The 25465-nt window shown below is 39.0% G+C and overlaps 1 protein-coding gene across 2 annotated transcripts in view; it reads left to right on the forward strand.

The window, feature by feature from the left end:
• The window catches only part of FRY (FRY microtubule binding protein), a 239526-nt gene that overhangs the window by 20913 nt on the left and 193148 nt on the right, over positions 1-25465 (forward strand). The window contains exon 2 of one of the 2 annotated variants that reach the window (XM_084527716.1): positions 6565-6742. The gene's annotated coding sequence lies outside the window, so the exon portion shown is untranslated. The remainder of the gene's footprint in view (positions 1-6564; positions 6743-25465) is intronic. The other variant, XM_084527717.1, reaches the window with a different exon arrangement.

Consider the following 25465-nt stretch of genomic DNA (forward strand, 5'->3'; position numbering starts at 1 on the left):
GACTTGCAAGCGATAGAGCTCTGCCTCTTTAACTGCATGAAGTTCAACAAGGCCAAGTGCCGGGTCCTGCACCTGGGGCGCAATAACCCCAAGCAGAGCTACAGGCTGGGAGAGGAATGGTTGGAGAGCTGCCAGGCAGAGAAGGACCTGGGAGTGATGGTGGACAGTCGGCTGAATATGAGCCAGCAGTGTGCTCAGGTGGCCAAGAAGGCCAACGGCACCCTGGCTTGTATCAGGAACGGTGTGACCAGCAGGGCTAGGGAGGTGATTTTCCCCCTGTACTCAGCTCTGGTGAGGCCGCACCTCGAGTACTGTGTTCAGTTTTGGGCCCCTCGCTACAAGAAGGACATCGAGGTGCTTGAGCGGGTGCAGAGAAGGGCGACGAAGCTGGTGAGGGGCCTGGAGAACAAGTCCTACGAGGAGCAGCTGAGGGAGCTGGGCTTGTTCAGCCTGGAGAAGAGGAGGCTCAGGGGTGACCTTATCGCTCTTTTTAGGTACCTCAAGGGAGGCTGTAGCGAGGTGGGGGTTGGCCTGTTCTCCCACGTGCCTGGTGACAGGACGAGGGGGAATGGGCTTAAGTTGAGCCAGGGGAGTTTTAGGTTAGATGTTAGGAAGAACTTCTTCACTGAAAGGGTTGTGAGGCACTGGAACAGGCTGCCCAGGGAAGTGGTGGAGTCACCATCCCTGGAAGTCTTCAAAAGACGTTTAGATGTAGAGCTTAGGGATATGGTTTAGTGGAGGGCTGTTAGCGTTAGGTTGGAGGTTGGACTCGATGACCTTGAGGTCTCTTCCAACCTAGAAAATTCTGTGATTCTGTGATTCTCTTCCAGCACCCAAACTGAACACTTTTACGTTGTGCTGCGTAGGAACAACTGATGTGAAGCAAGTGTAGGTATCCCTGACATGGCGATGTCCATGCGCTGAGTGCATCCCTACTGACTAGGATGTAGTTTCTCCCCTCTGCCTTAAATACTTTAAAAAGTGAAAAATACAAGTTTTTTTTTTTTTTTTTAATGAATATAAGTGAATAACTTCCCCAGCTGAGCTTATTCTCACCATACTACTTAATCAATTCTAGACATCATAGAAAGGGAAAGACTCAAAATAAGAAGAGCAGAGTAGGGGAAGCATCATGTAGAATCATTTTTATGAACAATGAAGTGGTAGATGGCCAAATAGGTGGTGTTTTTTTTAATAATGTTAGAAGTACTGCTTTCCTTGATTGTATCACAGAATATCTCTTTATACATGTCAAAAAGAATGTTTTATCATGTAATTGTGTCTACTTTTAAACAGCATAAATTTAGAAAAATATTTTTATTTTATTCCAAAAATTCAGTCGACAGTAATTTTAATGTTCACCTTCACTTTTTTAATTTAACATCTCAACGTAAAGATACTGAAACTTTTCTCTGCAAGTATTTAAAATATGCAGTTATTTTGCCAATAATTTTTTAAAGAGAAATTTTTTTAAAGTTTAAATGATTCAGTGGGAGGGGAAGGTTAGTGCCAGAACTGCAGAGTATTTACATGATTCTCTGCAGGGATTAACCTGTTCTCTGCATAAATTATTTCTCCTAATAATCATTATCATATTGTGATCTCAGCACTAATTACAGCTTTGGGTGGGAAATATTTTAGCTGCCTTTGATTTGTTCTTCTGTGTTGCTTTTTACCTTTTTTTTTTTTTTTTAGAAAAAAAAAGTTATATTTCTGATTCAGAAAAACAGTGTTTCCCCTTGTACTCACCAGTTCCTGCATCTCTTTTTCTTCTTTTCCCTCGCTTTTAGTTGCAAAATGTGAGTGGTGCAGTTGCTGCTTTCAACCCCACCCTTGGAGTTCCTGGGTGTATGAACCCCATTGCGTAAGAAACCTGGTACTGAGCAGGCTGCTGCAGCCCTGAGCAGCCAAGTTTTAAAGAAAATAATTTCTAACGTTTACTGTTTGAAATCAGATGGGAAAAAAAAAAGGATAAATTTGTTTTAAAATAACAAAACAGCTAAAGAAAAAAGAAATGTTTGCCAACAGGATAAAGCAGGAATATGAGCGCCTGAAAATACCTGACAAAATAATAACTGCTGAAAACGGGTGATAACATCATGAATTGCAAATGCTTGATTGCGTTTCTTCAGTTCTGAGGTTTGTGGATGTGGATTCACTTTGGGTTCACCTCTGGCTTCCAGACTGCTTGATGGCCTCAAATGAACTGCGCAGATTTCCTGAAATCGTTTCAGTTTTCTTCTGTGCAATAAATATTTGACTCTAATAACTGAGATCTTGACGTTCCAAGCCAAACTGATTTCTCCATCCCCGTTAAGTGGTAAAATATAACCTACACAAAGTAGAAGTGTGCGTGTAAATATTTGAAATAGGCTAGGAAAGCTTTCTCACAAACAGTACTGCAAATTTCCTTGAAAAAGTTTGTGTGCATTTCAGTGTGCTCTGGAGAGTATTATCTGACCATCGGGTTTTATTAATGCCATTTTAAAGTTGATAAACACAGAAATATTAGGAGAGAATCATGTGAAGCTGCACATGGGGAAGGAGAGAAGCAGAGAGGAGGGCCTGGATGGGTGGTGAAGTAATGGCGGACAGACAGGATGCTGTGAAAACAAAACTAAGCAGATAAAGAAACCGTAGAAGAAACTGTAGAGGAAACTTGAAGATGCAAAGTTGAGAGACGGCATTAGGAGAAGGGTTGTGATAGCTGATGACAGGGAAAAATTCACTCTTAGAAATGCCGTTAACCTTAAGGTCAGCTGGGAAAAGCTCTTTTGTTAATTCTGGTTTGAATTCTGGTCAGTGTTGGGTTTAGGATTGAGCTGTAGGTTGTGACCCCAGCAGGAGGTTGTAGGACTGAGCTCTAGGTAGTGACTCGAGCAGTAGGTTAGAGGATTGAGCTGTAGGTAGTGACTCAAGCAGTAGGTTGAAGGACTGCAGAATGGTTCTCCTCAGCACAGCCGGGCACGGGCAGCTTTCCACTCCCTGCCAGTGGAGAGGCCAAAATGGCCACAGCAACCCCACTCGCCCCTGGGGTGGCTTTGCTCAGGGGCAGCCCACAGCCCTCCTTTCTCCCCCAATCCAGTGGACACCCCTTCTCCATCCCAGCACCACTGCTTCACTTTCCTTCCCCTATGGCCCCCAGAGCAGCCGCACAGCTGCGGAGCCTTGAGCTGGCTTTGTGAGGCAGCTGCGGGGCCGTGGGCCTGAGGGCCTCAGCCTCTGGAAGCTGCACCATCTGGCCGCTCACCACAGCGCCGCATGCAGCGTTTATATTTAGATCACCTTGTATCTGGCATCTGGATTTGTATTTATCTGCGTGCTCAATAACTACGGGCTTCGAGTACTTTGTTTTGAGGGCGCTGGTCTCCATAACGTATCTATTCGAAGTTCTCGCTTGCCACCATAAAAAATTGTTCCAGAAAAGTCATTGTGCTTTCTGTCATTTCTGTCGTTTGTATGGGTGGGAGCTGCACGTGAAGTGCTGCGTAGTGTCTACCAGAAATACCAGATGGGCTAATGCACGACGCATCCAGCAACGCTGAATATTGTGTCAGCAAGCAACTTTGTGCCGTGTATTTCAAGCTTTTATTTCAGTAGGGTTGGATTTTTTTTTGTGGGGGAGAGGGGATCATTTATTTATTTATTCGCTTGCTTTTAGTACATGTTTCTGTATAAAAGTCTCTTTGTGATAGCTTAAGGACAAAAACAAATGACACTTCTGTGAGTACACAGAGTTACGTGCTGCAAGGTGGCCAACAGAGGGTGCTGAAGTGATGCAGCTGTTGCCTTCACAACTGATTTTAATTTCAGCAGAACAACGTGTATTTTGACAAACCGCCTGGTTTTGGGATGTTTTACTGTACAGCTGTAAGTTTTTGTGAAATGCAGTGTGTTCACTGCATTTTCTGTGAATTTAATGCCATAATTTCCAGTAAACTTTTGAATTTTATTTTATATTACAAAGATTATTTCAGAAATGTCCTTTAGGAAGTAATACCTAAAAGAAAAAAAGTACCCACCTAGAGCATTTATTACTTTTCTTTACCTTTAAAAACAGTAAAAAATGAAAATCCTGATTTTTTTCAGAAGATAAAGTTGTGCCCAGTGTAATTGCCAATAATCCCTTTAATTTATACAAACAAAAAGTTAGACAATGTATGGCAAAGTTGTGCAACGCTTTGCATTTAAACCATTTATATCCATGCTGTGTTCTAGTTCAATGTGCCCATTTTTCTGTTTATCCTTACACAGGGTCTGGTTTCTGCACTGGTTGTGAAGGAGACTGTGCCCTTTATATACTGGATTGAAAGGGTGGTGTGTGTCTGCACATGGTTGTAACTTTTGGCTGGAGACTGCTTGATTCAGCTTGCCCCTGTTCTTTGAAGCAAAGCATGGCCATGAAAGTCAGTATTTACAACACTGCCTGAGAGTCTGTTACGGAAAGCACTCCCTTGCTTTCCTCCAAACCCTCCTCCTCCTCCCCACAAAGTGACAGGTAATGGCTTCAGGCTGCAAAAGGTTGAAAAGTGCCATTTATCACACGGTTATGCAAAAGCAGGTGATTGCTTTTAATAAACGAGAGGAGCATTATTACACAGATGTGATGTATGACAGATTAAATCCAATGTCACATTAAAGATAACCCAAACTATTCCATTTTATTGGGAGGGATTTTTTTTTTGGTTGTTTTAAAACTCAATAACCCATTTTTGTGCAAAAATCGAATCCATCTCTGACAGCGTCTCACAGACGTGAATGGACTTCTCGGCAGGGAGATGAGGAACTAGAGTTGTTACAGGAACCTGTCAGATCTACTTTATGTCAGTTCTCATTTTTCAAAACCAGAAAAAAAAAAACACATCCAGACATTGGGGCCTTACCCTTAAATAGAGCTCAAGTGTAACACACGAAAAGAGCAAAATTTGCAGAAAGTTTGACAGTGCAGATCTGAGCCATTACTGTTCTGTCTCTGTGACTTTTGACTGAGCTGCCAGAGTCTGATGGTTTTCTGAGCATTCAGGAAACTTGAATTGTTAATGATAAATGTGGAACAAGAGAAGGAACAAGAGAATTATCCAGACTTACAGGAGTGCTTCTTAAGATGTGGGGAGAGCTACAGTCGTGTTTTTGTGGAAGACAATTGCAAAGGATTATCCAGAAGGAAAAAATCACCAAAGAGAGAGAAATAAACATATTTAAGCCCATTAATAATGTAATGTGAAGTAGTGGGGGTGGTTTCTGTTGTTAGGGGAAGGGTGAGGAGAGAAAACATGTTGTAATATACTGCCTTATGAGATAGCAGAAAACAGACTCTCATTTATTAATATTGAATCAGATCTTTAAATGAAGCACCCAGTCAGGCATTTCTCTGGGCTGAACAGGTCAAGTAACATTGGAGCTGGACTGTCCTGTTGGCTGCCAAGGATGTAGACACTTGGGTGGAGATACGTTGTTCAAGAGGCTGTTCTGGCTGCACTGTGGTTGTCATCCTTAAAGGTTATGAATCTCCATCCTTGGAAATGCTTTAACAGATCCTTTCATTGGACAAGTTCCTGAGCAAGTGGATCTCATACAGAAGTGAGCCCAACTTTGAGCAGGAGATTGGATGAGAAAACCATTGGAGGTCCGTTCATTGGAGGTGCATTCCAATCTAGCTTGTTCTATGAGCCTGTGGAAGGACGGATGCAAGCAGATTGCTGGCTCACTCACTAAGAAAACAAACATGCTCTGGGCTTCTAAGTATTTTCCTTGAAATACAGATACCTCCTTTTAAATGGGAGACTTTTGTCTCCTAGGCACTTGGCTTTTGGAAGCAAATGAGATGTCTTACTCATGTCACAAATCTGTGTAGCATTCAAACTGTCCTTGTAGTAGCTAAATCTGTGTTGGATTGATAATCCTGCATTATGGGCTCCTTGTCCGTGATGAACATCATCACAGTACAGCTCTCCAAAGTGTGGTCCCCAGATGTGCTGTCAGTGGTTTTGAACACCGATGTGGTGCAGGTGGTATTAGATGATATTAAACTGAATTTAAAAATCGGCTGCTATATGCCTATTAATTGCACCAAATAAAAATATCATCCATGTATAGTTCTAATAGCGACCTTGCAGTTATGAATAACAGAAGTAGATTCCTACTCTCAACATTTTTGTTTTTTTCAAAGGCTGCTGTTTATTTACTTATGCCTAAGGAAGTACAGCATAACTCAGTTTCTGCTGTTGCTTGCGGCTTCTGACCAGAAATCCACAAGAAAAAGAAAAAAAAAGTCCAGTTCATACTGTCAATGCTAAAGTCATGTTGTCATTTAAATAACTTACAATATTTGTATATAAATGTTTTCCACTTGTTTTATGTCTGTTTATGTCAAGAGGGTGAACTCCTTGTAAGAAAGTATGCAATAATTCTTTTAACAGCACATATTATGGAATATGTGGTAGATAAATACAATTTTAAGGTTACATTTTAAGACATTGATTCTTTGTATTCTATACTGCCAGTAGTAATATATCATGTTGTCCAGGTGACTGAGGTTTAACACGACTGTGTTTTTTTCCCTAGGTAGTTGTGACAGTGCACAATGCAGAACAGTGATCTCCAGGAAGCAAGCAAGACAGCATCCATACTGCTTGCAATTAACCCATCTCTTCCTGAACTAGAAAACTATTAATGGAAACTACACTGCAAAAATTAAAGCATTAAGACAGATCGCTACTGGAAACTGTTGCTTCAAGGAAAGGTAAGGCTTTGTTTTAAGTTTTTAGGCGTCCTGAGTCTACATGAGATTTTTGTTAGCAAGAATCATAATGCATTCATACATGTAAAACAACAAAATTCAGTTCTTACTAAATAAATGTGGCAACTATTAGCCATTTTTCAGTAAATATTTAAAAATGTTTTGCATAGGTGGAAAATGCAAAACATTATGCCTATTGAGATTTGGAAGCTTGCATACATGGTTCTTGCTGAAAAGGATTGTGTATGTGAATTTAAGTATTTGGCAGTGACAAATACTTGGGTGATTATTCTTAGGGACTCAAGTTAAATATGAATTACAAACCCATATTAAGACGATCACATGCAGCATGAGATTATGCACATAGTATGCTACAAGTATTTATAAACTCATTGCCATAACATCGGTGAAAGTTTGCAAACTGTTACCAGGAGCTGAAGAAACTTGTGGTTTTTAATTAGTGTGATACAGTGCAAGTGTTTTGTTAAAGCCTTCCTGGGACTGAGATTCCAAACAGACAAATGTTGGCTGTATTTGCTTTTGTAAATACTGATGCTTTTGAAAATAGATGAATAAGCATTTTGCACGTACACTTAGTAAGTATCTGAAATAAGTGCAATTGCCAATGTGCATTTATATCTCAAGGAACCAGGGGAAAAATAGAAAACAACACCAGCAGAAATTCATCAGCCTCCTTCTCTTAAACAAACCAAACATTTTTTTCCTACTAAAAGGTCCAGTAGTTTTTAACCTATCATTATTAAGCTCTAGTTAGTCCTTCTGTCATATTATTATGTCAAAAATAAGATTTCGTGGAGTCAGTTAATTTTGCTCTGTAATTAGCTGTAAGTCACAGTAAATTACATTGTTAGCAGTATTTCTTCTGGAGTACTGGCTTCCATAGTGCTCCCAATTCTGTTCCACTAAGAGTGAATTATTTTCTTATGCTTTTAAAGAGCAGTACTATGAAGGCTATTGACAAGGCCAGAGACTTTTCAGTCTGAGTAGTTATCTTGTTGTTCTTTCTTGATTGCTTAAATACAGAGCTTTCCATTTTGGCTTACTGAGATTTCTGCATCATGGCTTTAAGTATGTTGGGACAATTATATTATTTATTATTCAATATACTTTTTTGTTGTTTATTATTTTTAATCCAAGACAATGCAGACCAAAACAAGCAGACAGATATATCGATGAGTACAGAGATCTGTATGTGTGTGATATGTGTTCCAGACCTACATGGCCATTATGAAGCAGGGGATTTTTGTTGCCTAGATATGAGCTGTTCTGTGCAGGAAGGCTGCGTACATGCATGCTGACAAGAGAAGGGCTCCATATGGTTGAGTCTGTAAGTTCAGTCTGACTTGTGGTAGGGCTCTAAGTCACATCTCTGCAGCAGCGTGTGCATTTTCAACCTGGTGTACCATTGTAGCGTGCTGAAATTCATGTGTCAGTCACCGGAGGGTATAAAGGAGACGTCCAATCCATAACAAAATAATGCAGTCACAGTAGGAAACCAGTGTTCTACACAAAAGATTGGGCACGTATCGTTGTGCCATGTGAGCCAGAAGGGAATGCATGACTCTGGTCTGGAAATGTACAACTATATGCAATTATGGGCTCTCAGCTGGGAAATGAGCGCCGTCTCCTAGACTACCTCTCGACTGTAATTCTAGGACCTCCTATGTTCCAGTTAGGCAAACTCAATAAAGATTAGATTTGATCATTTCTAGACTAGTTTACCTGCTTTACTGCACCTTGAAAGAACTGAGTGCACTAATTCCTCTCCTTCACAAATCAATTTAAGAAGGTAAAACCTCTCAGCAGTTCAGTTAGTGGATTCTAAGTGGAAATAGTATCCTATGGTAGCAGCCTTCCTACACCAATGAATACAAATTTGGCATATCTACAAGATTTGGCATATTTACAAGACACAGCAGGTGTCTTGTAAATGTCCTCAAACTCAGAGTTGGAGTTACATGAACATGCAAACATATTAATGGGCCTTTGTTTGCTAAAAGGGAGATGAGACCAACTGACTTGATGTGCTCTTGTGAAATCTGTCTTTTATGATTTAGAGAAAATCTTAGTGCATGGAGGTAATTATTTGGTTCCATTTAACTAGAACAGTGTTTTTGTTATTTAATTACACTGGTAATAATGCTACATATCAGGAAAAAATAGTAGTAATGAAGTCTGATGAATGTTGGTATTATCTTTCTATATGTTCCTGCAGGTTTTGGAGAATGACATTACTGATATCAGCAAGAGAATACTAGGGGTGATTGTATCTGTTGCTACCCATAAATATGATTCCTTATTTCCTCTTATTTATTTTAATGTTGTGTTAGAAAATTCCGCTCTAGGATCAGATTTGTTTGGTCTGATTATATTTTTAGGAATATATTTGTCCAGTTCTAACTAAACTTAATCAATTCCGTGTCTCTGGCTTTTGGAAGTAAAGACTGAGAACTGGCTATGGAGACCCACCGAGGCATGTGACAAGCTATCTGGCAGTAATCTAGGAATGCAATTAAATGTGTTCAGTTATGTGCTTTGTTTGTTAGGTTAGAGTCTTAAAACCATGCAAGGTGGAGGCCTCCTAGGACATGAAAACTCAACCATTTTATTTTATTTTAGTGCTTTGACTTAATTTTTAAAAGTTTGAGAAAATCCATCATTTCTTCACTCAGTTAATTTTGGAGCCTCTCAGTTTTTATTTTACTTCTGATAGCAAGCATTGGTTTATTGAGTGTAAAATAAAAATGCAGATCCTAGCAGCTGTACATTTGGAAAGGTTTTTCTTCTCTTCAGTCTCCTTTTTTTGGAAAGGCTTTGAAAATGTTACAGCCTGGGAGTCCAGTTCTGCAATTGCCTAAGCTGAACACATATCCATGGATTATAGTACTTTAATATGCAGATCAAAAGCTGGTGGATGAGATTTTTAAACAGGGATGGACTGAAGCAGGGGAAATGCTAGGTGTCCGAGAAATGAGGAGAAACACACACAGACCAGTAGTTTAAAAAACAAGAAAGAAAAGGAAGAACTACAAATTTTTTTTGCTATTTTTAGTTTCATGCTGGTTGCATAAAAATCACTGAGCTTAAAAGGTCTTACTTACAAATGTTCGGTATCTTTCAAACAGTCATTTTAAACTAGTGCAGGGATCCAAATGAAGCCTGACACTTGGAATTTGGGGGAGGCAGTATCACTTCTTCCCTAATTAAAAAAATGAGTGTTCTGGGAAACAGATTGGCATTCATCATGTTGTAGCCAACAATATTGGTATTGAATTGAACAAGGTAAATAATATTTTTAGGATTGATGTGCATCATTCCTAATTAGTATTAATAATGGTTTTTGTTTTTCTTTTCACATTAAGTACTGTAATAGTTCATGGAAGAAGATTGGCAATATTAAACCCAAAAGAGCTCTTCAGAACCTCTGCAGCTGTAAACGTGTGAAAGCTGAGTGTTCAAGTTGTTTTATGTGTATACCTTTTACCTCCTTAAAAATAAAGAAAAAGTGGGGGGGAGTATTGGGAGACATGCATCTGGTATTAAAGAAAATATTTTTTGTTTAGGAGTACGCATAGCATATAAGGTATCACAAAATAGGCAACAATTCTTGTTGAAACAGCAAATACTTTAAAAAAAAAAAAAAAAGTCACAAGATGAACAACAAAATCACAGAAAGTGTGCCCTTATTTCCAAAGTAAATATTTTACCAAATAGGTTTTTGATATAAGGAACACAATGTACAAGGAACAGCATGTGGTACATACCCAGTACAACATTTTAAACACCTTTTAAGCTTCCTGACTTTTCCCATGCTTATATTTAGATAAAGCTTAAATGGTTCAAATCAATACTTTTTTTGCTTGGATTAAAATGGTTGGAATTTTCCCTGTATGGATGGTTGATCTGGGGGCTCAAGTGTAGGAATTAACCAATTCTTTCTTGTGCATGTTCCTCCATAAAGTACAATAAGTAAAAAGCCTTAATTCTCCATTCCTCCCTATAGAGAAATGAGCTAAAAAGTCCAAAGATACAGATACGCTTTTTTTTTTTTTTTTTTTTTTTTTTCCCTCAGTGCTGATGTGCTATTTTGGGATCTGTGCTGACCTACTTTCTGTGTTTCCAGAAAGAAAGCTAAAAAATTTTGGCTGGGGTTGCAGAAAGGTTTTGATTTATTTTTTCAGGGGATTTTTGTACATCCGCTTACATAAACACACTCACACCCGTGCGTTGGCTAATGTGGGTGTTGGTGTATGCTAGCAACTCAAGATTGCCATTTTTTGTACAATTTCAGTAATAGCAGCAGCAGAGAGCTAGACACCTGTCTTTTGAGGGTTTGATAGGAAGATGCCATTCTAGTGGTGCAGTTAGTTATTCAGTTACCTGATACAATAGAAATCTTTGAATTCCATATAGAAACATGCAAATTTACTTCAAAATCTTATAGGTTTTCCATCTTCTTCACCATTATCTTAAAAAACAGATGGTAAAACCCATTTGAATTGTTCACACTGTGCATCCCGTTATTCACCAGTCTGACCATCAAAGAACATTTGGCCCATTAGGTTGCCATTCCCAATTAAAATAATGACACATACAGTTTGGGGATTGTATGAACAAATTATGAGAGAACAAATAATGAGAGATGAAGACCTGCTCCAGCTTAGGGCAGAAGAAATTCATCAGCCCTGGCATCACTGCACTCACATGTGGGCCCTTGCCAGCAGAGCAGCTCTGCTGGTGGAAGAAAATTATTCTCAGTTTATGACAACTGTAGTCCAGCAAGTCTTGGTGTGGTGTTCCTCTCACCTAACTTTTACGACCATACAAAGATTGAGAATCTGTAAGCCTCAGTAAAAGTCTGCAGTTAATGGGAAAAGACAATTGTCCCCGTCCTAAGGTAGGTGAGATAAATTCTGCCTTGCAGAGCTACATCCCTATCTCTTTGTTAGCTACAGGTAGAGTTCAGACTTTGGCAATTTCATCTTTGAATGTTCCCAGCAAGATGAGAGAAATCAAATGCTTTTTCTTCGTATATACCACCCCTAAAGTAAGGAGTTTGTTGAATATCCATACTGTTGCTCTATTGAGAGAGGTCTCAAAGTACCATGAATGACAAGTCTTGTACTTCTCTGACTGACAGACAGCCCTGTTCGTTCTCTGGGGAGTTTTATGACCTAGTTAAGCTAACTTGTGGGTACCATACATGTATGTTTTTCTAGGGTATTTGATTTGATACTTTTTAAATTTACATCATATAACATAAAGACTATATTCATTACTTTTCAAAAACTCTGCCACACAAATCTTGATTTCTAACTGATAATTTGCTGCTTCTAGCAGCATTTTTTTTAGTATTTGAGTGGTCTACGTTTTTTGCTTAAGTAGCCTTTTGCAGTGCTGCTACTTCCCATGTTGTCTGAAATTGGCGGTCAGTAATGAGGAAGCTGAATTACTATGGTGGTGTGGTAGTTGTGATAGTGAGGCCCTGGCACAGGCTGCCCAGAGAAACTGTGGATGCCCCATCCCTGGAGGTGCTCAAGGCCAGACTGGATGGGGCTTTGGGCAACCTGGTGTGGTGGGAGGTGTCCCTGCCCATGGCAGGGGTTGGAGTTAGATGATCTTTAAGGTCCCTTCCAACCCAAACCATCCTGTGATTCTGTGATGATGGAGCAGCTATTCCCAAAAACTACTTGAACCTCGCACTATTCAGTAGAGTTAGTGGGGAGCCAGAGATTTCTCTAGGAGGTTATTGAGAGCCCTGCTCAGGTTTCAGCTCTGAAGAGATCACCAGCGAAAACTGGTTCTAGGCTTCCAGGCTAAAGTTAGGCTTTGTAATTTAATTCCTAAGAGTCTCCAATACTTTCCAAAAGGCTATCTTTAACTAGCAGGAAAAATGCTAGCTGTATACAGTTCATCTAGCTGACCCTCACTTACCCTTACCTCTTGTCCTTACGTTCTTTGGCTGTTTTCTGAGCTGTGCAAGCAGTTGCGTCCTGCTCTTAATTCTTGACAAACATACCCAGGTATCCCATTTCTGCTGAAATGAGATCAGAACTTCCCCCATTTCTGTGTTTCTGATCTGTGTAGGAACCAAGAGGATCTCAGTTTTTTTAGGTCCCCTTGGGACCTCCTATTAGGTTCCTTCCTCCCCCCAAATATTTACTACATTTGCACTCTATGCTGAAAGAGCTGTGTCCCTAATGTTCTGCTGTTTGGATTCAGGACTTGGAAGTAAAACCCCAAATCGTTTTCTCCACCTAAGAAAGACAAAAGTGATCTGCCCAACTGTATGAAACACCATGAGTAAGTTTGATCGCTGCTATCATACTTATCACTTCCACAGCTGAAAGTTTTTCTTCGATGCCGAGTCACTTTATCAACTAAATTTATGGTGCTAACCTGACAGTAGTGCTTATCTACAAAAAATGTAAGGGTAATGATTCTTAATGCAAATTGATTGAAGGATTTATCTTACTGATACAAACGTTCCTGAAAATAATTAGTTGCTATAGTACCATCATTTTTTCTTGAATGCTTGCATAATTACGGAAGTGTTTAGGAATGTATTTTTCATCTTTGCCCGTCCTGGAGACTGGTAACAACTTGACTTTCCCAGAGATAAGCCACATCATGGTATTCTGTGCTATCACAGGCAATAGTTCTTCAATTTCCTCATGAAGCTTGTCTGAAATGTCAGAAAATTGTGGTTTATCCAAGCTATGTGAGCATACAGCAACAGGGCTGCACGGTCTGTATTTGAGTTATCTTTGAATCTAGGTTAATTTCAGGATGATAACCCTAAAAGGTCTAAATGACCTACGGTACACCTGAAAAATTTATGCTCTCTCAGGATTTTGCCACTCTCCTTAATTTAGAGGTTATAAAACCCAGGTCTGAACTTGCAGGAGGAAGGCAGCGTTCCCGCATCTTCCTGGACTGTGGATTTAATTACTGGAAGAATTCGGCCGGAGTCTCGCCGTGCTTTGGGAGTGTTGCAGGATTTATCTGCCTTGGCAAGGTTTTTCCTCTCTAACTAAGCTCTTAATTGACTTTATGTGAAATAAATGCCCCAGTTTTGAAACCTCGTACAGAGATAACAGTGAAAGGCAGTAAGGAGTGGAAGGGTGTTTCTCGGCGAGCTGAGATATGTGTTGATTAATGTTCACAGTCAGCGGGCAAACAGGTGTCTTAAAATATGTGCTCGCTACACTGAGTTTCTGGCTTAAAGAAAACTCTGTGATAACCCAGTTCGACATTAACACCGTGTTTTTCTCACTTGCTTTCATACTTGTTACTAGTTAGAATGAGGTGGTGTCATCTTTTTAAAACTTAGCAGTTGTGCAGCCAACCTTCAGGGAAGTAACTCTCCCTTTTTCTGTTGTTGTTGCAGGAGTGATGTTTATTTTGTATTTCATTGCATACAGTAGTATGTAGGATTTAAAAGATAAAATGGTGTTTATCTTAGGAGCGTTGTGCCACCGCAGCTGTGTGCAGGAACAGACTTTCAGCAGCACAGTCCCAAAAGGCAGCATCTGTTAAACACACAATCTGTTTTGTCTTTTTTTGCCTGTATTAGAGAGCTTGCAATGGGGATGCAGCTATTCTCTTCTATTACTGTTTTGAAATGCGCCTCCTGTCATTCTTGCAAATTAACTATTGTCAAATTAGTCTTAATTGTAGTTAACTCAGGCCACGATAAGGTCATTAAGAACCACATCCAAATTTTTAAGTGTATTTCAATTCATTCTTGTCCTGCTTGTATTAATAATCACAGTGACCACTTAGGGTCCTAATCTGAATAATCATGGGAAAATTGAATAACCAGTATAAATCTGTACAGGTATTTAAGTCACATCTATACACAGGCACTCCTTTAAATCTAGCACTCATGTGCAGGCTATACAAACTGTGCCAGATCTGCAGTAGCGTAATCCAGGATATAATATTTTTTCTAGTCTTGTTCAGGAACAATGTTTCAGTCATGCCTTGGATGCCATTTTGTCACGAAGCTGATTCTTTAAAAAGTCAGTGGAAAATAATGAGTAAAATTGTGAGCTTTTAATTGTGATAGTTTTAAAATAAATCTGCTTTTGAACTAGTTAAGTGCTGATGCATCTTCATGAAACAAAGTGGAGGAAGGAAAACCCTACAATTTCTCTGAATTCATGTAAGTCTTTGCAGGGAATTTTATTTTCCTTTTCATGTTCTGTTTTATTTTTTCCCATTTTTCAGTCTTCAAGTGTGAAAAAATAAGAATTTTTCGCTTACCCCTAATGCTTGCTTCAAGGATGAGCCCTTAAGGAGTTTGCCAAGCAGTGCTTGGCATTGCTCGAGGCAGCACAGTGCATCACATCAGCTACTTGCCGTTGGCCACTGTTTCCTGTGGTTTGGGGAGGTTGAGTTTCCTCACATCCTTTTCTTTCACCTATTTTTTACACTTCTCCCATGCACTGGCTGTAATATTTTATCTCTGATTATGGAAAACAATAATAGAAAAAAAGTACATTTCATATTTGGGAAGCTGTTCCCTTCATTGCTTTCTTTCACTTTTTCCATGATAGTGTATCAGGAGCAGAGCTCCACACTGCTTCTAAATCCACATTTATGTATTTGTGTAGAGAGACTTTCCCTCAGCCTCTCTAATTTTATGCTGGTAATTTTTGGCTTATTGTAGATATCAGGGAGGGACAAAGGGAAAGAGGTCAGTTGTAGCTAGAGATGTATAGGACTTCTGAAGGAAATTATGCCATATTTAGTTTCCTACATAAAGATTTAAAAAACCTAGAGGTTTTTTGCACTATGAAATCAAAATTTGGCAAAGTATGAGTCACATGTTCTTCTAATTCAGGTGCAATTTAGAGATGTGACAGAACTGTGTTTTAAGACTTAAATTGTTTATTTTTACACATTTATGTAGGCCGAAAAATATTGTTATGAAAGAAGTACCTTACAGCTTTGCCATGTTAGATGAAATATGTGGATCTTATTAATAGCATCCAAATGCAAAATTACAAAAGTTTAATGTTGTAAAATTAAATTGTAAAAGTCAGATTCTCTATGTCTATTATGGTAGACATTTATTGATAAACCAGAGTACGGAGGGAGAGATTTGTGTGTCTGATCTTTGGTGTTTTAGGTGAGCAAGAAGTAGTCCTAGGCTGGCAATGTGACTCTGACTTTAGTGGCTAGTCTTGCTTTAAACAAGGAAGTTTTTAAAAAATACAGTCGCTGTTTGATGTCATTACCAGCAGAACATGGCTCTGAATGTTTGAATTCTGCAGAAGAGGTTGTAGACTTCAAGCTTGCTGCCCAAGAGCACAGCATGATCTAGGCAAGTTTTGGAAGAGGGAGTTCGCAGGAGCTTCTGCTGTCGATACTCACACGTGATGGGTGTAAGTGGACAAGAAATGGCAAGCCATAATGACTTCTTGGGCAGGGAAGAGAGCTGTTGGTTCCCAGAGAGAGGATGGTGTCTGGTGCAGGACACGTTCCGTCCATGCCTGTGCGTGTACAGGCAGGCACCTGCTCTCGTCTGTGAGTCAAGTCCACTTTCTTTTTGCCTGCTTTAGAGGGAGCTCCTACTTCAGTTTCAAAGTCAAGCCCAGAGAAATTAGTTTTTTAGTTTTGTTTGAGTAATTGTCACAAGTTCTTCTGCCTTCACACGGGACAGGGTTAGACTTGGAGCCACAGATGAGTGAGATCCACGTCTGATCAACCAGTGCTTGAAGGAGAAGTGATTGCTGGTGATTTTTAAAACAGGTTTGTAAGTTTGAGGAGTCTCTGGAAGTCTCTGCTTACTAGTGGTTATATGAAACTATCAGCCCTTTTTAGGGTGGAGGGGCATCCTGTAGTTGTGGAGAAAAACTTGTCCTTGGCACACCTCTTAGCCCTACAGAGGTTCTACCAAGTACGAGGAAAACAAAAAGAATGAAATAGACACCCAATTTTCTCTTTAATCTTTATTTGTAAATGTAATTCCTGATTTTTAGGCATGGGTCATAATTTTTTAATGTTTGAGATGAATAGCCTTTGTTTCTGAAGCTTGCTGATGTGTTTCTGTGACACCTGCAGTACTGTGCATGTTTGGTGTCATTATGGAAAAGAAGCAAAGAAAGAAAAAAAACATTGAGTGGAGATATGTGATCATAAACATATCGAGGGGTAGGGGCTGGAAGAAGTCTGGTATTCATAAAGCTGATCTTAGCTGGTCTTTTTACAGATATTGTAATAATCTCTAGTAAAACTTTAATATTTCTATGATGCTCACTTTTATTACTACCGCTATTTTAAAATGATGATTATGTCTGCAGAGTGACAGGTTCTTCTTAAGCACTGTTCTTCTCATCCCCTGGAAATAATACATTTCTTCATTATTTTAACAGTTTTCTTTTGTGGACTGACTGTTATGGGCTCTGACTTATCAAAGAGGATGGTATGCTTAGATAGTTGTACTGTTTACAGCTGTTACAACTATTTTAATTCTGTTTGGTCTTAACTGGAACATATTCTGGTCAGGTGCTGTTCCAGTGGGAATTTGGTCTCAATATAAATGTAATAAATTTAATCCATATTAAACTCTTAACATTGTTTAAACCTTCTTGAAATTAACATATGTGGAATATGTGTGTCTGCACCTGGAGGTTATCTGCACATCTGTGCTTTGTGATGCCGTTGCAATGTCACGTTGGTTCTTGTGTGCCACTCGCTTTTGTAGCAGGGCTCAGGAGCTGAAAGTCCTGTCCTCGGGGTTGTGCCTCGGTCAGGCCTTCACAGTAGCTGCTAAGGATGTGTCCCTGTGTTTCCAGGAGCTCTGGCTGCAGCTGCGTTGATATCACACTCGGGACAGTTTTATAAGTAGTTCCCAGGATGCTGAAATGCAGCCAAGTATACAGAAAGCAAATGGAGTATTTCCCTAACGAATGGCACTTCAGACCTAGAGAGAGAATGAAGTCAAAGTGTATTTAAATCTGTATATTACGCTTCCTGTAAAGGGGGATGCACTGACAGCGTGCCAGACACATAGCTTTAAACCTCTGTGGGTGCCAAATACCAAGAATATAGGCACGGTTCTGACTCTCCTGCAAGTGTAACAGCTATGAAACAGAATAGCTTGCTGGCTGATGAAGATAGAACACATTTGTCATCTTAGACAAGAGTGTAAGATGCAGATTGAAGACAGCTTTTGTCTCCGGGGGAAACTGAAGGAGGGGCTCACACCTTGCAGTTTGTGCGCTTCTTTGTCCAGTACCATTGCTTTAGGAGATGCCTTTGTGATGGCTCAATGAAACCGAGAGCATTGGTTTAGAAAAGCAGTTGAATAAAACTAGAAAATGTTTCTGTCACTGTTAGAAATTCATCTGCATTTATCGTATTGTTACTAAAACTTGAGAATCACTACAGCAAAGCGTGGCTTTCCTATTCAGTGCCTCTGATGGCAGGTATGGGTATGCTTATTACTGAAAGCTGACAGTATAATTTATGTATCTGAAATTAGGTGTTGCCCAAGTGCACGTATGAGATCCATCTTTTTGGGGACTCAGGTGAAATATCTTCAGAGATTTGTCTTAAAGAGTAACTAAGATACACATCTGGCTGCTGAGACCACTGCACTACTGATGTCCAGGTTTGTCCCAGTGTGAGAGCATGATGAAACTTAGGCCAACAGGAGCCTGGACAGTAGTGCTTTCTGATATTCTGGAATGTAATCCCACTAGATCCAATACAGTTCTTCCCTGTTTTGTTTTGTTTTCACCCCAAAAGCACAACTTTTAGAAGAACAAATTGGAGCTCTTGGCCTGGATGACTTGTGGGATCATGACAGCGTTGGTATAGAATTCGAATGGTGCTGGAGAGAAGGCAGTCTGTGTTCTGAAGATTTGGGTACCTGGATTTCACCTGGATCCAAACTGAAGTGGAATGGTCTGAATCTCACCCTTAATGAATGAAACACATTGCGTTTCATTACATAGATTCAGGGGTAGTCTCTAGACTCAAAACAGGAACAGCTATTAAAGAGCTAAATGTTATTACTGGATCCAAAGGCTGGTGATAGTTGTTATCTTTGCTTTGCTTTGTGCAGGTAATGATAAAACACTCACCATGTGCTAGCCCTGGGTTTCAAGATCACATCTTTGTGCCAGGTTGTAGCATACAGCCCGTTAAGACCTAAGGCATTGACATTCAGTCAGGATGTGAAGGAAGCAAAGAGACCATGACTCAAAATGAAATATTCATAGACACAATGAGAACTGCATAGCAGACTTTTCTCCCCTGCCTTATTTTCAGTCTGGTACTTAATTCAAAGTGCTTTCTAATACACTTCCTGGATTTTTTGCTTACTGTGCAGAAAAGGGATGTGAAGCTTGATTTAGGTCTGTCCCATTACATTACATCCTTACTAAAGGATAAGATACATCTTGGCCCACTTGCTTCTTTTTATTCATTAATAAAATTTCATGTAACACAGCATCGAGAGTCCTGTGCAAGGGACTGTTTCTGCCCCAGGGCATCCCCATCTATCTGTGTTTCATCTCATCTAGCCACGAATCAGATGCAAATTTAACATGTTGGAATTTTAAAAAGTCTATATATTATTAATTATCCATATCTATATTTGACTAACTGTCCACGAGAAGCAGAATTTTCATCATCCTTTAGTTTTCATGACAAGCAAAGGAAAAACACTGGATTTCCCAGATCTCTGGGATCACTTCAGACAGTGGCCTCACACAACAGCAAGTATAGAATAAACTCTTTGTAATTGAAGGATTTTTTCATTAAAACTGTCCTCTCTAAAAAGTTCCAAATATTTTGACTTTATTCATCTATATCTTTAATACTTTTATAGTTCTAATAGAGACCGAAAGTACTTTTCATTTTTAATAGAAACTGCAATGGGTTGTCGCTATTTCACAGATATGTGGTAAGAAAATTTAATTTATGTAAAAATACTGAACACTCACAAGGGGTCTTAAGTAGAAACATGTATCTGAAATTTGTAGCCTTCTTATTTGTAGCTTGGTTGTAGTATGTACACTTTGTGCACAGCATGCAACAGAAATACAGAGACATCTGTCACACTTTGTTCAGGACTCGTACTGTACCCTACGAAGTAAAATTCCTTTGTACCCTCTGGGTGTCTCTCCTGTAATTGCATCCAAAGCATAGGCCTAACGTACCGGATTGCAGTGCGTTAATAACAAGCATGGTTTTGTAATTGAGTGTTACAGCCGTGCGGATTCTGGGAAGTTCCACCCACAGCCTTTGATCTTCGGAAAATCCCCAGCCTCTGGATTGTCACTTGGGCAAAGCTGCGTGTCCTGACTGCTCAGAGGCCACTTGCAAGGAGCCCTCTCTGCCAGTTTGGTTCCTCAGCTGTTCCTGTTTATGCTGGTGCCTCCCAGAAAAATTCCTGTTTCCAGGGTTTGCGCTGCTTTTCTGTTGGAGAAGGATCAACTTTGGAGTCCTTGTGAAGATAAGGCTGTAATAGCTATCATGTAATGAGAACATCAGAGTGAAGTGAAATTATTACAAATGTATATTAGCATATGAATTGTTCTGCTTATGAAATACCATGACATGAGTCAGCTTCCCTTGTTAATATGGGAAGTGCATATTATGTATTGAGCATCAAGGGACTGGTATTGTCTTGGAACCAGATTACAGCATTAACTCTGTATTTTATTCGTTGTTACCAAACAACAATATGCCTACATGCTTATCTTCTTTCAGCTGAAAGAAAATGCAATTGAAATGCTAGGCCAAACCTCCTGTCGATATTAATCTATTACAATCAGGATGCCAACATAGCAGGCAACTCTGAAAATGCCACAGTCTCTTCTTATTATTTTGTCTGCTTGTATTTGAGGTAGGTGAGGAATTTTCTCGGTTTGATGCTTATTCCTGTTTTCTGTAACTCTAATTCAATATTACCTCTCACAAAATAAAACAGTGAGTGTAGTGCTGCAGTGCACGATACGACCAGCATCTAGTACTCACATTTAGCTTGCTCTAAGGTCAGATGTAGCCTGGCAACTCAGCACTAATGACACTGTTCTGTGAGTCAAGTGCTTGCTACCAGGGTAGAAATTAATGTGGATCTAAAATGATCTCTTTGGTGTCTTTGAGAGCACAACAGTGACTGCTAGTCCTCTATCCCACTTCTGAAAAATGATGCTTGACTTGAGGGAGAGATTTTTTGGAAGCTAAGGCTGTATTAAATCCAGGCTCTTTGTTTATAGCAGCATTAGACTGTGGGATAAATGGGTTAATTCAAGCAGAGGATCACTTGGCTGTTCACACCCTATGCATTAAGACAGCCAGGTTATTCCGGGGAATTAAACCAATCATTTCTGAGTAGCAGTTGAAGGGTTTGAAGAGCTGTACATACTCTTCACCTTTTGGTTCTCTGTTTTTAATTCTTGCACTGTTTAACTTTCCTGTTTGAAATGAAAAACAAAATGACTTTGGAGCATGGGTATGTTTGTAGATCTGTGACTGTTCCACCATGGGTAGGGGATGAGACCCACGTATTAAGTGCATTTGAGAAATGAGGGGAAGAAAAATAAAAAAAGTGTTTCTGAATTGATTTCTGGTGCTTAGCAGTCTCTTTAGAGCAAGCAGATGCTCAAGAGCTCTCAACTTGATTGTTATCAACTTGTTTTCTTCAGACATTTCTGACACCTGTAAAACCCGACCAAAATGCAGTAAGTAGCTGGTATGTTGCTTTTGTAATTTTGGTTTTACAAAGATTTTAACCAGATGTAACCTGATCCATATATCCCTTTCCTGACTGCTTATTTCTGCCTTTTTCTTCTTTGTGGCAGCATGGCTAAAAAGAAAGACGGGATAGGTTGGCCTAGATTTGTTCCATGGTTTGCCTTGTGGCCTCACAAAAGTGGGTACTAATGTGACAAGAAGGGAGGCTGCATGGGCTACAGGCAAGAGGAAGGATGGGACTCAATTTATTTTTTATTTTATTGAGTTGTGCTGGTTTAAAATGTTAGTGCAGCTCAGACTTCCCTTTCCTGCCACAGCAGTTCCTCCAACATATGTGCCAAAGAGGCCTCATCCTCCCTTGGCAGTGTTTATGTGCCGTTCTAATCTGGTGCCTATAGTACGATGGGAAGGCCCCTGAATAAAATGTGCACCAGTGTGGGCATTACTTTACCACACCAGATGGAAATTTACTGTGGTGGCAGATTTCCTCCCATAATATAGTTGTTCTGAGCCTGCCTCTGCTGGCTGACACATTGAGAACACTTTTTAGGAAGACTTTTTTTATATTTCTGCTGTTGATGAGCAAGAATATTTTCCTCAGCTGAAAGCACAAATGACAGCTCTAATGTAGTTATAATAACACGTGGGTAACTGCACATGAAATATAGCTAGATTTGCTGCCATACTATTCAACAAAAAGTCGTGATCATTTCACCTGTGAGAAAACTTACTTTTCTGAGACCTGGACTGCTAAATCTGTAGCCTTAAATGTATATTTCTGCAGTACAGAGTATAGTTCAAACACAAATCAGCTATCAAATACTATTTTCCTTTATATTTCATTTAAGAAACTCCAAAAAAAAATAGTAATAGAAACTGCAGAGAGAAAAATTTGGTAGTCTGCTGGAGGCAAGAGGTATGATGTCCGGATTTAGCCTTTGACCATAATGGATAAATCTGATGATCTATAGTTCAACTTATTAAACTGAGCTTTTTCACTTTTGTACTGTGCTTTCAAAATTGTAAGAAAATACTGAACTGCACAGAACCTACTACAGAGGCATGAACCTTTGCCACACTGAATGTGTAGCCAAATTATATTTCCTGTGCTTTGTTTTGCATCGCTTGAGCACTTCCATGATTTGGCACCAAACTTAACGCAATGATTACTTCGTTTTAGGAATCTCTTCTGAAAGATCTTGTTTAAACCTTTGAGGGGATAAATAAATAATCCTTTATCTCCTATGCTCAAGCAACTGTAATAGATTAGTGACACTTTTTTTTTTTTTTCATATTAATTATGTTGATTAGTCCTACTGTATTATAATTTTGGTGGTTTACTCAGCAATTAATTATTTTAATCACTGTTTTAAATAAAAGGTTTAGTGAAATGTAATTCCTTCAACTATGCTGTAGCCTTCTAAGAATACATATTAATTTTCAATTATTAACTTATTTTTATTTTTGAAAATCATTCAGCCATTGGATTCTCTATTTTGTTCTGGATTCCTGGATGTATATGATAGGAACTTCATGATTAATTGCATAAAAGTTAACAAATTTATTTCCATATGTCATGCTTGCAGTTTGGAGGGAATTTTTGTTTTGTTTTGTTCTCCCTCATTTTATTTCTATTTACAAAAGTGCAAAGCTTTGATGTTCAAGTAGAAAATAGACCTATCACTGCAACACTGATGGATAAGAATCTCAAATTTTACCAAGAGTGTTCTGTGCATTTCTATCTGTAGCTGAATCTCAAAATCTCTTATATTTATTTATTGTTTATTTTGAATGCTCAGTGCTTCTGCTTTATTTCTTGGGTCTTATAATTAACAAACAGCTCTTCAAAGAGCTCTCCCCCATCTCCAGTTTTGTTCTTTTGTATTGTGCTGTAGCTTACTCTCTAGTGGTTTCATTTGGGAGTAGACTACAAATTTTTATACATTCCCCTCAAAGATGAGAAAATCTCCAACAGGAGATACATAAACGAAATCACTAGAAGAGTTAGGCCACTAAAATAGCACCTAGGAACCCAAGTCCAACAACTTTCAGACACCACCAGGAGCCTCAGCTTCTGTTCTGCTGCCAGCACCTAATCCTACGCTAAGGATTTTCAGGTTTTAGACTATTTGCACTTACAAACTGCTAGGTCTGCGTGAATTCTCAGAGTATGTCTTCTAGAGTGGATCCTAAAAAAAGCAACTCAAGGATGAGATGCATTGGATTTTCATCTGTCCCACCCTGGACTGCCATCATAAGGTAAACTCATCATAGATTCCTGTCTGCTGCTGCTGGATCAAGGCCTTCAACCCTTGACAGGTTCCCCTAGTTCAAAAGAGCGCGGGGTCTGTTGTACCTTTGAGCATCCCAGCAGTGCTTCCTCCTTTTGGTATTGTTCCACGTGGCATGAATATTGATGGAGCTGGAGAAGGTAAGACTGTATAGTGCAGCACTTGTGCCACTCAGCTAGAATATGGGACAGTTTCAAGTCACTCTCCTAATGAATATTGAATTATTTATACGTTGTGGAACAGTTTCAGCAAGAAAAGTTAAGAGCTCTTTCCAGAATATCCTGGTGCTTCGGTCACTTACTGAAGATGTTGAAGTTTTATTTAACGCTGCTGTCAAATTTCAATTTGAAGTTCCTCAAATGTCAATTCTTGCATTTGGTATTTGTAGTTTTTCAGTCTTCACACGTGGTTCAAGTAATATGCTCAGATTTATGCACTTTTGGCTGAGCTTTTGATTCAGTTACTTTGGTTTAGTTGGACCATTGGGAATGGTCCCCAATATTTCTTATGGTCCCTGAATATTTCTTATGTTGGTTGAGTCAAAGCTGAAAAATCAAGTAGAACTGGGAAAGAAGGGAGGGGGGGAAAGGACACTTTCTTTGACCTATTTTTTTTTTAATATATATTTTTAAAATTAACTGGAAAAAAAGAGGATAAGATATATAAATTCTACGAATTTGAAGGTCATGATAGAAATATTTTGGCCTCTAATGAAGACCTGTGCCTAGAGCAATTTTTAGAATGGACCCAAGCAATCTAGGTATACAATTCCCTTTGGTTCCAACCTAATTCTGACCTAACCTATTTTGGAGTCCAGTGGGATTTTCAAAAGCTTATTTCTGCATATAAACAGAGCTCAAGATCCTTTGAGTGCTTGAAATGCAGAAATAATCACTTTGTTACCTGCAGTTAGCATTTATTTAGTTTAAATTGGTTTGGTTTAAATAATGAGCTTGTTCTGAATGCAGGATCCAGTGTATTTGAGGTTGGATTCTTACATTCATAATTTCAACTTCCAGCCAAATACAAATTAGTTTCTAGAAGAGGAAGAAAAATCTAGCAGACTGTTTACATCTTTCTGCATTTCTAACGTAATAAAATGTTTTAAAAAGCTAAGACTCTACATAAATACATATAAAAATACATAATTTCCCATCTTTCCTTCCAAAAGCATGTTGGTGAACTGTTTATTACTTGTCAACAATAATAAAGGTTTTACTGAATTTCACACAAAAGCATTATTTGCAGCAGCCAAACTCATGATCATTACACAAATCATAAAATGCACCCTATCTTTTGGAAAGAAATTAAAGCTTTCATATTTTAAGTGTTTTAAATTATACGGAAAAATCAAGTTCTATCTTCAGTTGTTAAAATTTGCTTGCCTTAAGTATCCATGGTTGAAGCATTAGCTGCTGACACTTCAAATTACCACTCTGCTTATTTGCTTTGCTGTACATTATTTTTATTTAATACAAAACGTTTATACAGATGAGATTTGCTGGTTTTAACTCAGGAATGGTTTTTGTCACATTTGTGATACAATTCTAAGTAAGAAAATTAAAAGTTTCATTGAAAGTGTCAGGATTTTCCCTTATTTCTTTCTTATGTTTGGAGAAAGGAAAACTGTATTCATGGGAGGCTCGAGATAACTGGGATAACTGGAACTACAAAAACAACAACAAAAAATGAGCAA

This window comes from Aythya ferina, assembly GCF_964211825.1.
Source record: "Aythya ferina genome assembly, chromosome: 1".
NCBI lineage: Eukaryota > Metazoa > Chordata > Aves > Anseriformes > Anatidae > Aythya > Aythya ferina.